Genomic DNA, 12,107 nt, shown 5'->3' on the forward strand with positions numbered 1-12,107 from the left:
TTGAAGGCTCGTGACTCCCACAGGGCACCAGGTCCTGCAGCCACAGACCAGAAACATGCATGCAAAGGAGCCATTGGAGGTGGTCTGGCCATCAAATCTACTTGCCCAAACCTCCAGAAGCCTGCTTTTCCTGCTTCCATTATTGGAAGGAAGAAAATTCATAGATATGCAGGTTGAGGCTGTCAGCAGTCCCTGGAAAGAATGAAGGCTGAACCTGGGAATGTACAGGCGGCTCAGCCATGTAGACTCCTTGGAGAGGGGTCATCAATTTAGGAAAAAAAATTGAGAGGGCTCTTCATGGATACTTTAACCATCTGTCTTGGTGAGAGGATCTGAAACCTTTCCCTTTGTTTTCAAATAGCTGCAAGCAACAGAGAGCACTGGGTCTGCTGACTTCCCCCCCCACCTTCCGTCCCCCACCCCACACATCTTCCACAGCTGGCCCTGTCCCCGAAGCCATGCCTGCGACCTGCTCCTCCCTGGACTGCTTAGCTGTGATTAGTTATATTCCTTCTTTGGGTTATATTTGCCTTTATTTCTCACACCTCTCGGTCTTGTCTCCTGCTTTTGCATGTAAGATTCTCAAGATAGGGTAACACATAATAGCACAGTGAAGGCGCTTGACTGGACTCTGCCTGGTCATTGACTGAGAGCTGAGTCTAGAAGTGTCTAAAATTCAGCTGGTGAGATAGAGGTAGGCTGGCAGTGTCTTTTGATCTGGACAATTGTTCTTTTTTCAATTCTGTATGAAATTCCAAAGGAACTTTGCTGTTTTTCTTAAACTTGTCTCAAAGGTGTGTTTGCTATAAAAACACTCCTTCAAGACAAGTTCCCTAAATCTCTGCTTTTAACTTCATCTTCTCCTGACCAGATGTCCTGGACCCACTACTGGCTATATCTCTGTGGTTACAAAGATGGGATCTGAGGTGCTCACGAGTCAAGAAAACTCACAAGTCAATATTGGTCAATACTGAAAGCCTATCACAAGGCAAGACATTTTATTTGAAATATAAGAAATTTCAGGATATAATAGAGGGATTGTGGCTGATGGATACTTTTTTCAGAAGTGGATGGAGGCAATTTTGCTGTGCACCTTCTGCCAAGCACAAGGTAAATAAATAACATTCAGCAGGTTATGAATTTGTTTAAACAGTGGGTGTCTCACTGGACATCGGAATCTCTGTATACAACGGTCCTGATCCCTATTTGCAACAGTTTTTGGGTTGCTTTGTTTTATTTAAACACAAAGTGTTAAGTGGCAAACTCAGGGGTGAAAATTCAAAGTCACTGATGTGCAGTGTAAACCCCAAATAATAGTGAACTCCTCATAAGAACTTTGCTTCGACCGCTGACCCCGCGTAGTCCGCTCCCACATGATGTGTTCTCTGCAAATGATCTCCCTGATCTTCTTGACAACCTGTGAGACATGTGTGATTATCCCCATCTTACACCTGAGAAAACTGAGGCTCAGAAATTCAATAATGTGCCCACAAACACAGAGCTCTAACTAGTGTCTGCATCCAGGTCTGTCTGATAGCAAAGCTCCTGCTTGTCCTACTGCACAATATTAATATATAAAATCAGGTTTGGCATGTGAGGGAGCCAGTTGGAAATACACTGTAGATACTTTGCAATGCATTTATGTTAATTTTTTAAATGTTTATTTGTTTATCTATTTTTGAGAAAGCACACATGCACAGGAGCCCACGAGTGGGGGAGGGGCAGAGAGAGAGGGAGACACAGAATCCGAAGCAGGCTCCAGGCTCCGAGCTGTCAGCACAGAGCCTGACGTGGGGCTGGAACCCAAGAACCATGAGATCATGACCTGAGCCAAGAAATCAAGAGTTGGACACGTAGCTGATGGTGCCCTGGATCCAGGTGCCCTGGATCTTTTTTTTTTTTTTTTTAAATAATTTGTTTTAAAATAATTTTAAAATTGTAGGAGTTGCAAGAACATTACGAAGACATCTCATATCATTTTCACCCAGAGTACCCATTTATTAGTATTTTGTATTTGCAGGCTCTTTCTCTTGCCTTCTCTCTCTGTCCATATAGTTTGGTTGTACATATTATACATATATAAATAATTAATGTATGGTCTTTTTTCTGAACTACTTGAGAGCAAGTTGCTGACACGCTGCTCCATCATTCCTAATGACTCCGGTGTGTATTTCCCCAAAGCAAGGACACTCTCCCATATAAACATCATACAACCATGCCGGTCACTTTCATATATCATTCCATCCTCCACAGACTCCATTTACACGTTGTCAACTGTCCCCACCATGTCCCCTCTTTCTTTCTTGTCCAGGGTACAACTCAAGGTCATATGTGGCAGTTAGTGGCCAAGTCTCTTCAGTTTCTTCTGATTTGGAATGGTTTAGTTTTTCCCTGTCTTTCAGGATCTTGAGTGGAAAAGTATTAGACTTTCATTTTATAAAATGGGTCTGTCTGATATCTCTTAATGCCCGCACTAAGGTCACACATTCTTGGCAGGAATCTTTTAGAAATGATGCTATGCGTTGAGAAGTTGCCAGCCATTTAACCACTGGAGATGTTATTCTCCATCACCTGGCTTCTCCACCAAAAATTCCCATTTTCCCTTCATCATTGATAAGGATTTTGTGAGATGACAATAGCCTGTTCTCACCAGCCTGTCCCCACTGATGACTCCCTTCTGAATCAACCACCACTATGATAGTTATCAAATCATGGTTTTTTGGGTTTATCATTCCTTCTGCCTACCACTGACATTCTACCGTAAGCATTTATCTGCTATATATACATATGTGAAGAGATGCATGGATTCCCATCATTTAAGAGACTATTGTTATCATCATTAGTTACTTTTGATGCTCAAAGTGACATTTGACCAGAAGGAACATCTTCAAACTGGCTCCTGTCATGACTCCATCATTCACTTTTTTAGCTTTTCCTTATTTTCTGGAGCAACATATTCCCAGTTCACTGCCCCTGTCTAGGAAACAGCCATTTCTCCAGGAAGCTCTCTGGTTCCTTTCGGTGGAGGATGGTGCTCAGAAACCCAGGACCTGGTCCATATGCAGACATGCACACATATGTCCGTATCTATTTCTGTACATGTTTTATAAAATGAGTGCTCGCTGATACATCTAAATCTAGTCCAACCTCAGTTTTCTTTATGGTTTTCTCCCTTTCAATGTTTGTAGATTCCTTCTCTGATGATGAGAAATAGGCTCCCGTGGGCTCCCATATACTTACTTGTTCAACCCTCTTGGGTATCATTAATCTCTTTATTGTTTCCACTGCCTCTTCGGGCAGCTGCCTCTGTGGTCTGCCATTTTTCCCTTCCTGCCTCCAGCTTGGCCACCAGGCACGCCACCATCTCTGCAGTGTCCCTTGTCGCTACTGTTCCCTGGGCACACTGCTGCCTCCTAACCCCCCAGCCCTGCCCCTCCCCCCCCCGCCCCCCTGCCTGCGTGTGCTGCTGCTTCTGCACATGGAAGAGAAGGACTTCAGTCCTATTTGATATACCTACAATTTGAGCCCCCAAACAAAGATACGTAAGAGGGGAGGCAAGCTTGATAAATGAAATGGAGCCTTCTTTTCTTTTTTTCTTTTAGACGAACAGTTCTCAGTATTTTTGATAATGATGCTGTGCTGTGTTTAAGCTGTATTTATAGCCATCTAATAAGTTAGTGCATGGAGCTACTCTCCTGTTAACAAAGCAAACAAAGGGATGAAGTTTAGTCTATTTTAAGAAGAATTTCACATGGGGTACCGTTTGGTACTGTGCAGTCCTATTTCCTATTTCCTAATATGACCAACCATCTGTTTTGAACTTGGTTTTATAAAGTAGATACCATTTCCTGATAGCCAGAAAAGCTCAGCGTTCCATCTACTTTCTTACTTTTTATAAGTGTACGGAGAACATTTCTATAAAAATTCTTACCTGGCCTATTGAGAGGGCAGAGGGGAAGAAGGTAAAACTCACATAGAACTGGGGTGCCTGGCTGGCTCAGTCACTAAGCATCTGACTGCAGCTTAGGTCATGATTTCACAGTTCATGAGTTCGAGTCCCACATTTGGTGAGCTCAAGCTCCACGTCGGGTGAGCACGAGCCCTGCTTCTCTCTCTCTCTCTCTGTCCGTCGTGGGATTCTCTCTCTCTGCCTCTCGCTCACTTGAGCCCTCTCTCAAAACAACAATAACAACACCAACAACAAAAACAAAAACCTTATGTAGAACTAGGGGAAATGTGGGAATTGTAAAATTACAAAGTTTAAATCAGATCAGCCCTGGAGACCTCAGACCTATTTCCTACCTGTGCCTTTTCAAGAGGCTACAGGAGCAATGATGGAAGTCCATGACTTAAACTTTTTTAACGTTTATTCCCCAACTAGATTACTTTAGATTTTAGTAAAATCAGTTATTTCATTTTGTAGTCTTGTTTTGAGGGCTGTTTCTGGTTATTTTGAGGGCTCTCCCATGCAGAGCAATCAGTAGAGTTTTGTGCAAGGATGATGTGAAGGTCCCAGAATGGCACATGATGGACAGAGTCTAGACTCATGGTTAAACATGCACATAACGGGCACCTGGCTGGCTCAGTCAGGAGAGCATGCGATTCTTGATCTCAGGGTCGTGAGTTCAAGTCCCACGTTAGGCGTGGAGCCTACTTAATTAAAAACAAACAAACAAGGGGCGCCTGGGTGGCTCAGTCAGTTAAGTGTCCGACTTTGGCTCAAGTCATGATCTCCTGGTTTGTGGGTTTGAGCCCTCTGTTGGGCTGTGTGCTGACAGCTCAGAGACTGGAGCCTGCTTCGGATTCTGTGTCTCCCCCTCTGTCTCTGCCCTTCCCCTGCTCGTGCTCTGTCTCTCTCCCAAAAATAAACATTGAACAAATAAACAAAACCCCAAACCCCCCCACAAAACCTTGCACGTAACAGAAGGCAGGCCTGATCTCTGCTGTGGCATCTCAGGACAATGACTTCATTTCTCTGTCTCAGGTTTCAAATCTATTAAATGGGGGTCTTATTATGTGGGGTTGTTCTGAGGAATTATAAAAGAGAGAGAATGGGCTTCCACCTAGCGCAGTGCTTGGCATAGGGAGAGTCCAGTGGAGGTCATGATTATGAGGAAGGTCTAATACCTGTCCCTTGACCTTGGTTGCTCACAATCGTTTAGTTAATGAGACGGAAGTACAAGAGAAGTCAAAGCACCATCCTGTTAGCTTGTGTCTCCTAGTGTTGCCACTGCTCCCAAAGCACAAAAGAAGTTGGATATTTTAGGAAATTAAAAAAAAAAAACAAAAAACAAAACACAAAACCACGTTGCTTCCTTTCTCTGTGTGCCAAAGGGCGTTCCCCCAAGCCCCCACCTTGCCTGTCTTAGGTCAAGCTCCCCAGAAGCAGACCTTAGAGAAAACCTCCAGCACATGATTTATCAAGGGCATGTACCCTGGAGAGACAGGTAAGGGAGCAGGAGAAGCAGGATGGGGAGACAGAGGTCCCCCAGGCAAGGGTGTGGTTTCAGAAGTCCCTCAGGGGATAGGTTGGCCTGACTCGGCAGAAGAATCCTGAATGTAATCTAAGCCTCAGAATTACCCCAGCACCTGTCAGTCCCCAGGCAGGGCTGCCCTGGGGGAAGAAGTTCCAGGCCCTCTGGCTCTCTGCTATTTGGGTAATGTGGTTCCAGTAGACTGAGGGTGGTTGTCCAAGGAAGAGCCTGGGGCGCTGCTGTGGGATTGAAAGCCACTTAAGTGGGGATGGGAAGGGGTGGGTCATGGGTGGAGCACAACACGTCTACCACGAGACCCACTCCTTTCTCAGGTTGTGGAGGGCTGACAAGGCGGGGGATGATCTGTGGAGTCAAAGCTGCCCTGCCTCTCACCCCTTCCTCTCCTCTCCACGGTTCTTCCTCATCACAGAAGGCAGTGAAAAGTCCCTGGGGCTTCCGACCAGGTTCCCACCTCTCCGCCAGGCTGTACCGCCAAAACATGACTTCTGTCCTGCCAGCCCACTTCATTTTCCCCTTGGTAGGGCCTACGTAATTGTTACCAGCAAACACGAGTCCTGGGATTCACAACAAGGGAAGAGTCATCTGGCCCAGGATAGCACACAATGAATTGCCAAAGCAGTAGTCGATATCATGGAAGGACTGGTAGTGTGGGACAGGAGAGCTGTCTAGGACTGGTGGCTGGCTAGGAAAAGAAAGCTTCCAGGGCTTTTAGGCCAGCCCTGACAGCAGGCCCCACCCTGGTAGAGAGGGGCAAACGTCTTGCCAGTGGGACTGATACAGGCAGAAACGTAAAGGGTTTGGAGTGAATCATGAATCTTTCTGTTCGTCACTGGCACACAGAGGGAAGAAGAGAGAATTGCTGGGAGGGGCAAGGAGTCCAGGGAAGAGGCTGAGCAGCAACCCACCCCTCAGAGCTTGGTTTGGGGTGGGCACAGCAGGAACAGAAGGGTCCTTCCTCTGGGACTCCTGAAATGTGGGCCAATTTTAGGAATATTTTAGAGCAATTATTTTAGGAGCTACATAGCTAGATCAGTCATGGACTTATACATAAAATTGTGACTTTGTCCAGAGGAGGGGAATTTTTTTTTAATGTTTTAATTTTTATTTTTGAGAGAGAGAGAGTGAGCAGGGGAGGGGCATACAGAGAAGGGGACAGAGGGCCCAAAGCAAAGCAGGCTCTACGCTGACAGCAGCAGGGCTCGAACTCATGAACTGTGAGATCGTGACCTGAGCCCAAGTCGGGTGCTCTACCGAATGAGCCAGGTGGCCCCAGAGGAGGGGAATTTTGGTAGATGATAGACTCTACCCGCTACCCATGGTTTGAAGGAGGTAGGATTAAAAATAGACATTGCATCAGGTTGTATTAATCTGATTTCTTAAAAGTGATCCTGACACATTTAAGAGACAAATGGGGGTGTGAACTGCCCGCCCCTGCACGTAGTAGGTACTTGACAAATAATGATCAGAATAATTTGCTCAGAGCCAGTGTTGGGATAGTTTGACTTTAGTGCTGTCTCCTTATTTCGTGCAGAATGTGGCCTGCAGGCTGGCTGTCACTGGGTGCTGACTGCTGAGACAACAGGAGCTGTGCTTTGGTCTTTTTGGCAGGGGAGAGTGTGCTTTTGTGGGTGCCTCAGAACACCGGCTCCCAAGAAGACAGAATGTTCCAGAAGGGGAATCACGTATATGGGTGTTGAAGGAAATAAACCACTTGATTTTCCAAGTTCTTTTAGGCTTTAATCCTCCTAGGCCAGAATACTGGGTACCATGTACCTATGGCACAAAATTACAAAATACGCAAATAACACACCATGCAAAGGTGTATTTCCCATTTATCTGTTCCTTAGCCACCCATTTTGCCTCCCCAAAGAGAACCATTGGCGCCAATCCCACATATCCTTTTAGAGACTCTTCTTTTGTTTGTTTGTTTAATTTTATTTTAGAGAGAAAGTGTGGGAGCAGGGGAGAGGGGCAGAGGGAGGGAGAGAGAATCTTAAAAGCAGGCTCCACGGTCAGTGTGGAGCCTGATGTGGAGCTTGATCCCATGACCCTGGGATCGTAACCTGAGCTGAAATCAAGAGTCAGGAGCTCAACCGACTGAGCCACCCAGGCACCCCTAGATGTTTCATTTTTTAAACAGCCACTTAACCTTGTATTCCAGACCACAGACATACGATATTTTATGTAATCTGTGCATTAGTCATTTTACATGTATAGAGGGGGTCTGCTGGGTAAATTCCTAGAATGCAGAGAACTGCTTGCCTCCCCTGTGCTTCTGTTTCCTTATCAGTCCATTCATAAATCTAATCTGTCGCTCATTTGTTTATTTACTAATTATGTCAACCCCGAAGCCTGTCAGGTGCTGCCTATCACTCTAAGTTCTTGACTGATTTAAACCTAGCTTCCTTTTTTAAGATATAGTATTATTTTGCAAATAGAGAGACTTGTGCAACTATAGAAGTTAAAGGCCTTCTTATCTATTCCCTGCCTTGTGCTCAGACCACCCAGAAGTTATCCTAGTCAGCTGAGTGGGCATCAGCCTTCAAGAGAAGAACACGCCTGATGTCCCCGAGTCCTCGAGACCCCTGGAGGCCCTGTGCTTCAGTTCCACCCAAACCTGGTCCCTCTGCCTTGGCTATGAATGAGTTTGGCAGTGGCTGGGAAGCCAGTCAATTGTGTTCCAAGTGCCAGATGAGTAGGAGAGAGGTCTCATGCCAGCCAGCGGGTAGGTAAGTATTAGTCACACAGGAGCACAAACAAGTCTCTGAAGCCACAGTTAGCCAGCTGTGGCCAGCGGTGTGCCATGGTTGGCTGCCTACAGACACCTTTGTGCCACATTAAGAAAGAGTTCCCATTTGTTGCGGCAACAAAGCCAGCTGCTGGGAATTAGGTGGTAAAGCTCACAGGAGGGGGTGGCGCAGGGACCGAAAGGGAAGGCCGGGCCACTCCCTGCACAAACAATTCTTTGTAAGTCTCCTCTGAATGGGAGTTGGCACCAGAAAAGGAGGTGGGTCAGAGGAAAGGAAGGCAGTTCTCCAAACCCTCGCCACTTCTTCAATGAAAAGAGAGAACACTTGTGCGGCATGGTCCCGATAATGGCATCGGGCTCCCGCCACAGAGGGTGGGATGAGGCAGAAGGGCCGGGGCAAATATTTAGTTTCTACCACTACTTAAAGAATAAGTGACAAGTATTCCTTTCCTTGCTTTGAGTGTGATTTTTAAGTTTAAATCTCAAAGTACAATCTTTATTTTTTGAAAATATTTCCAGAAGTGGATAAATGTTCCCAACGCATTTATAGTGCAAAAGCTGTACCTTCACTTTGAAAGACGTGTCCGTGATTCTGACATCTTTCATTCATTCAGTGATTTGTGGGATTAGTAATCCATCGAGGGAACATTTATTTAGTGCTTATTTTGTACCAGGCAAAGCTGTCTGTAGAGGAGGGAGAAGGTGTTATGGGATCATCCAGGGAAGACGTTTATTTTGACTGGGGAATCCAGGGAGGGTCTTGAGGATGTTGTAGCATTTGGACACAAGCCTTGAGGGATGAACGTCCACATTCGATCTCATGGATTCAATGATGGCAGGTTAAGGGTGGATGAAGCCCTGATTTAAAGGGGGAAAAATGCTGTCCCGTTTCTGGTTGCCCGGTTTATATTGACTTTAATGTAAATTCCTACCCAAGAGTATTCGGTCCCTGGTTGTATATGGCATCCGGTCTCTGTGGGTTTGATAGAAAGCATGTTGTCCATGTTCCCTTGCTGAAGGATAATCCTAAATTGCTCTTCATAGCTTTCTACAGCATGGGCCTTGTATCTCCTTTTCAGAAATCACTATTTGGATGAAGTTACTCGGCTTGGCTCATGCCTATAAAAATCCCCATTCCTTACTAATGATGAAAAACTGCCCTGATTGTGTACTTTCCCCCCTCACCTTCGACCAACCCCATCTTTCATAATTGGAAGGGGAGAGTGAATATTCTTTGCTTTTGATCAAGACATGTCTCCTGCCAGGAGCAAGGAAGGATGTGTAGGAGGGAATGTCTCCGACAATAACAATAACAAGAGTAATGAGTAAAAGTTCTCAACAGGATCTCAGGCAACTAAGTTACCCTGACCATTTATGCATGTTTACAGTGTGTGTGTTTTTTTTCTCCAGCTAACAATGGTTCCCAAATGCCTTCCTTCCCTAGGCCCCCTCCCTAGCATGGTGAATGGTCCTGTTTGAATGATAGCACAACAGCTCTCAAAACCAGACTTTCATTCCTGCTTGGTTTTGGCAGTGCAAAAAGCTAAGTGGGGTGCCCTTAGGTTTTGGTTATGGGAAGGCAAGGCATTCACTGGGCCCGGTTCTGGACTTCACAGCTGGGGGTGTCTCATGACCTTCCTAGGCCAAAATGCAGCTTGTTCTCCAAGTGGCTGAAGAAAACTTTTGTTCAGTTCCCTCCACGTCTCAGCTCTAAGGTAACTGAAGTTGTGATCCTCTGTTTAAGAAACAGACTGTGACTTCAGCAACAATTAACTGACTTCCTACACATCCCTCTGTACCACCTCTTGGGTGATTTAAGAGGAAACAAGATTTCCTCCTCCCCGTCTCCACTGGACAGAGCCTCCTCCAGCTTGGAATAGCCCAGTCTTCGCTCTGCGGCCGCAGGAAGTTTCTGTCATCCTCCGCACCCCATTCACATCCTGGTAACAGGAGGATGAGCAGGAAGTGGAAAGTGTCAGGACAAAGCCTTTCAAGCTCACAGTTGGCTCCAGGCAGGGCAAAGCGTGGGCCTTTAGGAAAACAATACCAAACTTTCCAAATGGTTCTGTTAATGGTTCTCTACAAATACTCTACACAGTCGTGTTAGAAATTGTTGGTCACTGAGATGCTGGGCTACTTATTTATTTTTTCTTTTCATTTTGCTACAAAAAAAAAAAAAAAAAAAGTCAGATTTGAGTGTTTCTCTCCAAACTCTCTTTCTGATTGTTTGGGATACTTTTGACAGAAGACAGGACAGGCCACTGGTAGTCCTCTGGTACAAGACAGTAGCCTGCAGCAGCCCCTATGTTCAGGATCAGAAAAATTGGTTAGCCCAAATCAATGATCTAAATTTGGGAAAAGGCTCCCCCCCCCCCCCCTCCCCAAGTGCCAGCTGCCAGCTTGTTCTAAACCTTTGGACATAGCACATCACTTTTCCAGGCCTCAGTGTCCTTATTCATAGAATAAAGGCGCTGGAATCATTAAGGTCTAATGTTCTCTGAGATAGTGAGCCTCTGACGAGACCCACACAGAGGCCCTCTGGACTCTCAGGAGGCAACCAATCTCAAGTACGCCTCAAGCCCCTTGTCCAGGAGGCACTTCTCCATGTCCTCTGTCCTTTCCTCCTGTGTGAGGCTGACCTCTGAACTTCAGCAAATCCTTACTGACTAGGTGTCAGGCATGGTCTGGGAGCGGGGCTTTCACACAAGGGTCCTCCTGAGTCTCTATCAGGGGGATCTTTTTTTTTAATAGATTTTTTTTAAGTTTATTTATTTATCTTGAGAGAGAGAGAGAGAGTAGGGGAGGGGCAGAGGGAGAGGCAGAGGGAGAGAGAGAGAATCGCAAGCAGGGATTCCCTCCCGAGCAGGGAGCCCCAATACGGGGCTCAAAATCACAAAGCGTCAGATCATGACCTGAGCCGAAAGCAAGAGTCGGACTCTTAACTGACTGAGCCACCCAGGCACTCCATGAGGGATTATTTTTAATCTTAGCCTAAGAATCACAAACTAGGCCCAAAGATGGACCTGCTTGTAAGAACTCCTTTTTCGTCAGTGCCTCTTATTGAAGCACTCTTGCCCTTATTATTATGCCGCTTACTGCACAAAGCCGGGTGGAAAATAATCTGGGATACTTCTCCATGCCCTCACCTCACCACCTGCCCCTTTTCTTCTTCTTTTAAAAAAAAATTTTTTAAATGTTTGTTTACCTTTGAGAGAGACAGAGTGTGAGCGGGGAAGGGGCAGAGAGAGAGGGAGACGCAGAATCTGAAGGAAGTTCCAAGCTCTGAGCTGTCAGCATAGAGCCCGGCATGGGGCTCGAACTCAAGAACCTCGAGATCTTGACCTGAGCTGAAGTTGGGTGCTTATCTGACTGAGCCACCCAGGTGCCCCTACCCCATTTCTTCTTTAGCTATTGAGGAATAATAGGGAAAAGGAGCTGTTTTGGTTAGGAGGTTGGCATTTACCAAAAAAAAACATTTTCCATGACTAATTTCCAGATACTGCCCATCCATTACCTTGGAATGTAAATATATTTGAAAAGCAGACCTGTACTAATGCTCTCCCCAACTCCCACAGCTAGAGATCTCAGGGTAACACCTCTTTGCCTTGGTGTGAGGTTGTCATTCAGAAACTTCTTGAGAGATGCAGAAACCCCAGCTGCCTCTGATTCCAAGCCAAAGGCAATGCTACCTGGCAGAGGTACTTGTACACAGAGCTTCCCTGAATTTAGAAAATAATGGACCATGATGGAACTCAAACAGATCTTTTGGGAGTTATTTATCTTTCTTCCTTGCTTTTATTCCTTGTTTTATTATTTTTAAAAACTATTCCTTGTTCTAGGGGCACCTGGATGGTTCAGTTGGT

This window comes from Panthera leo, chromosome D3, assembly GCF_018350215.1.
Source record: "Panthera leo isolate Ple1 chromosome D3, P.leo_Ple1_pat1.1, whole genome shotgun sequence".
In the NCBI taxonomy this organism is placed as follows: Eukaryota; Metazoa; Chordata; class Mammalia; order Carnivora; family Felidae; genus Panthera; species Panthera leo.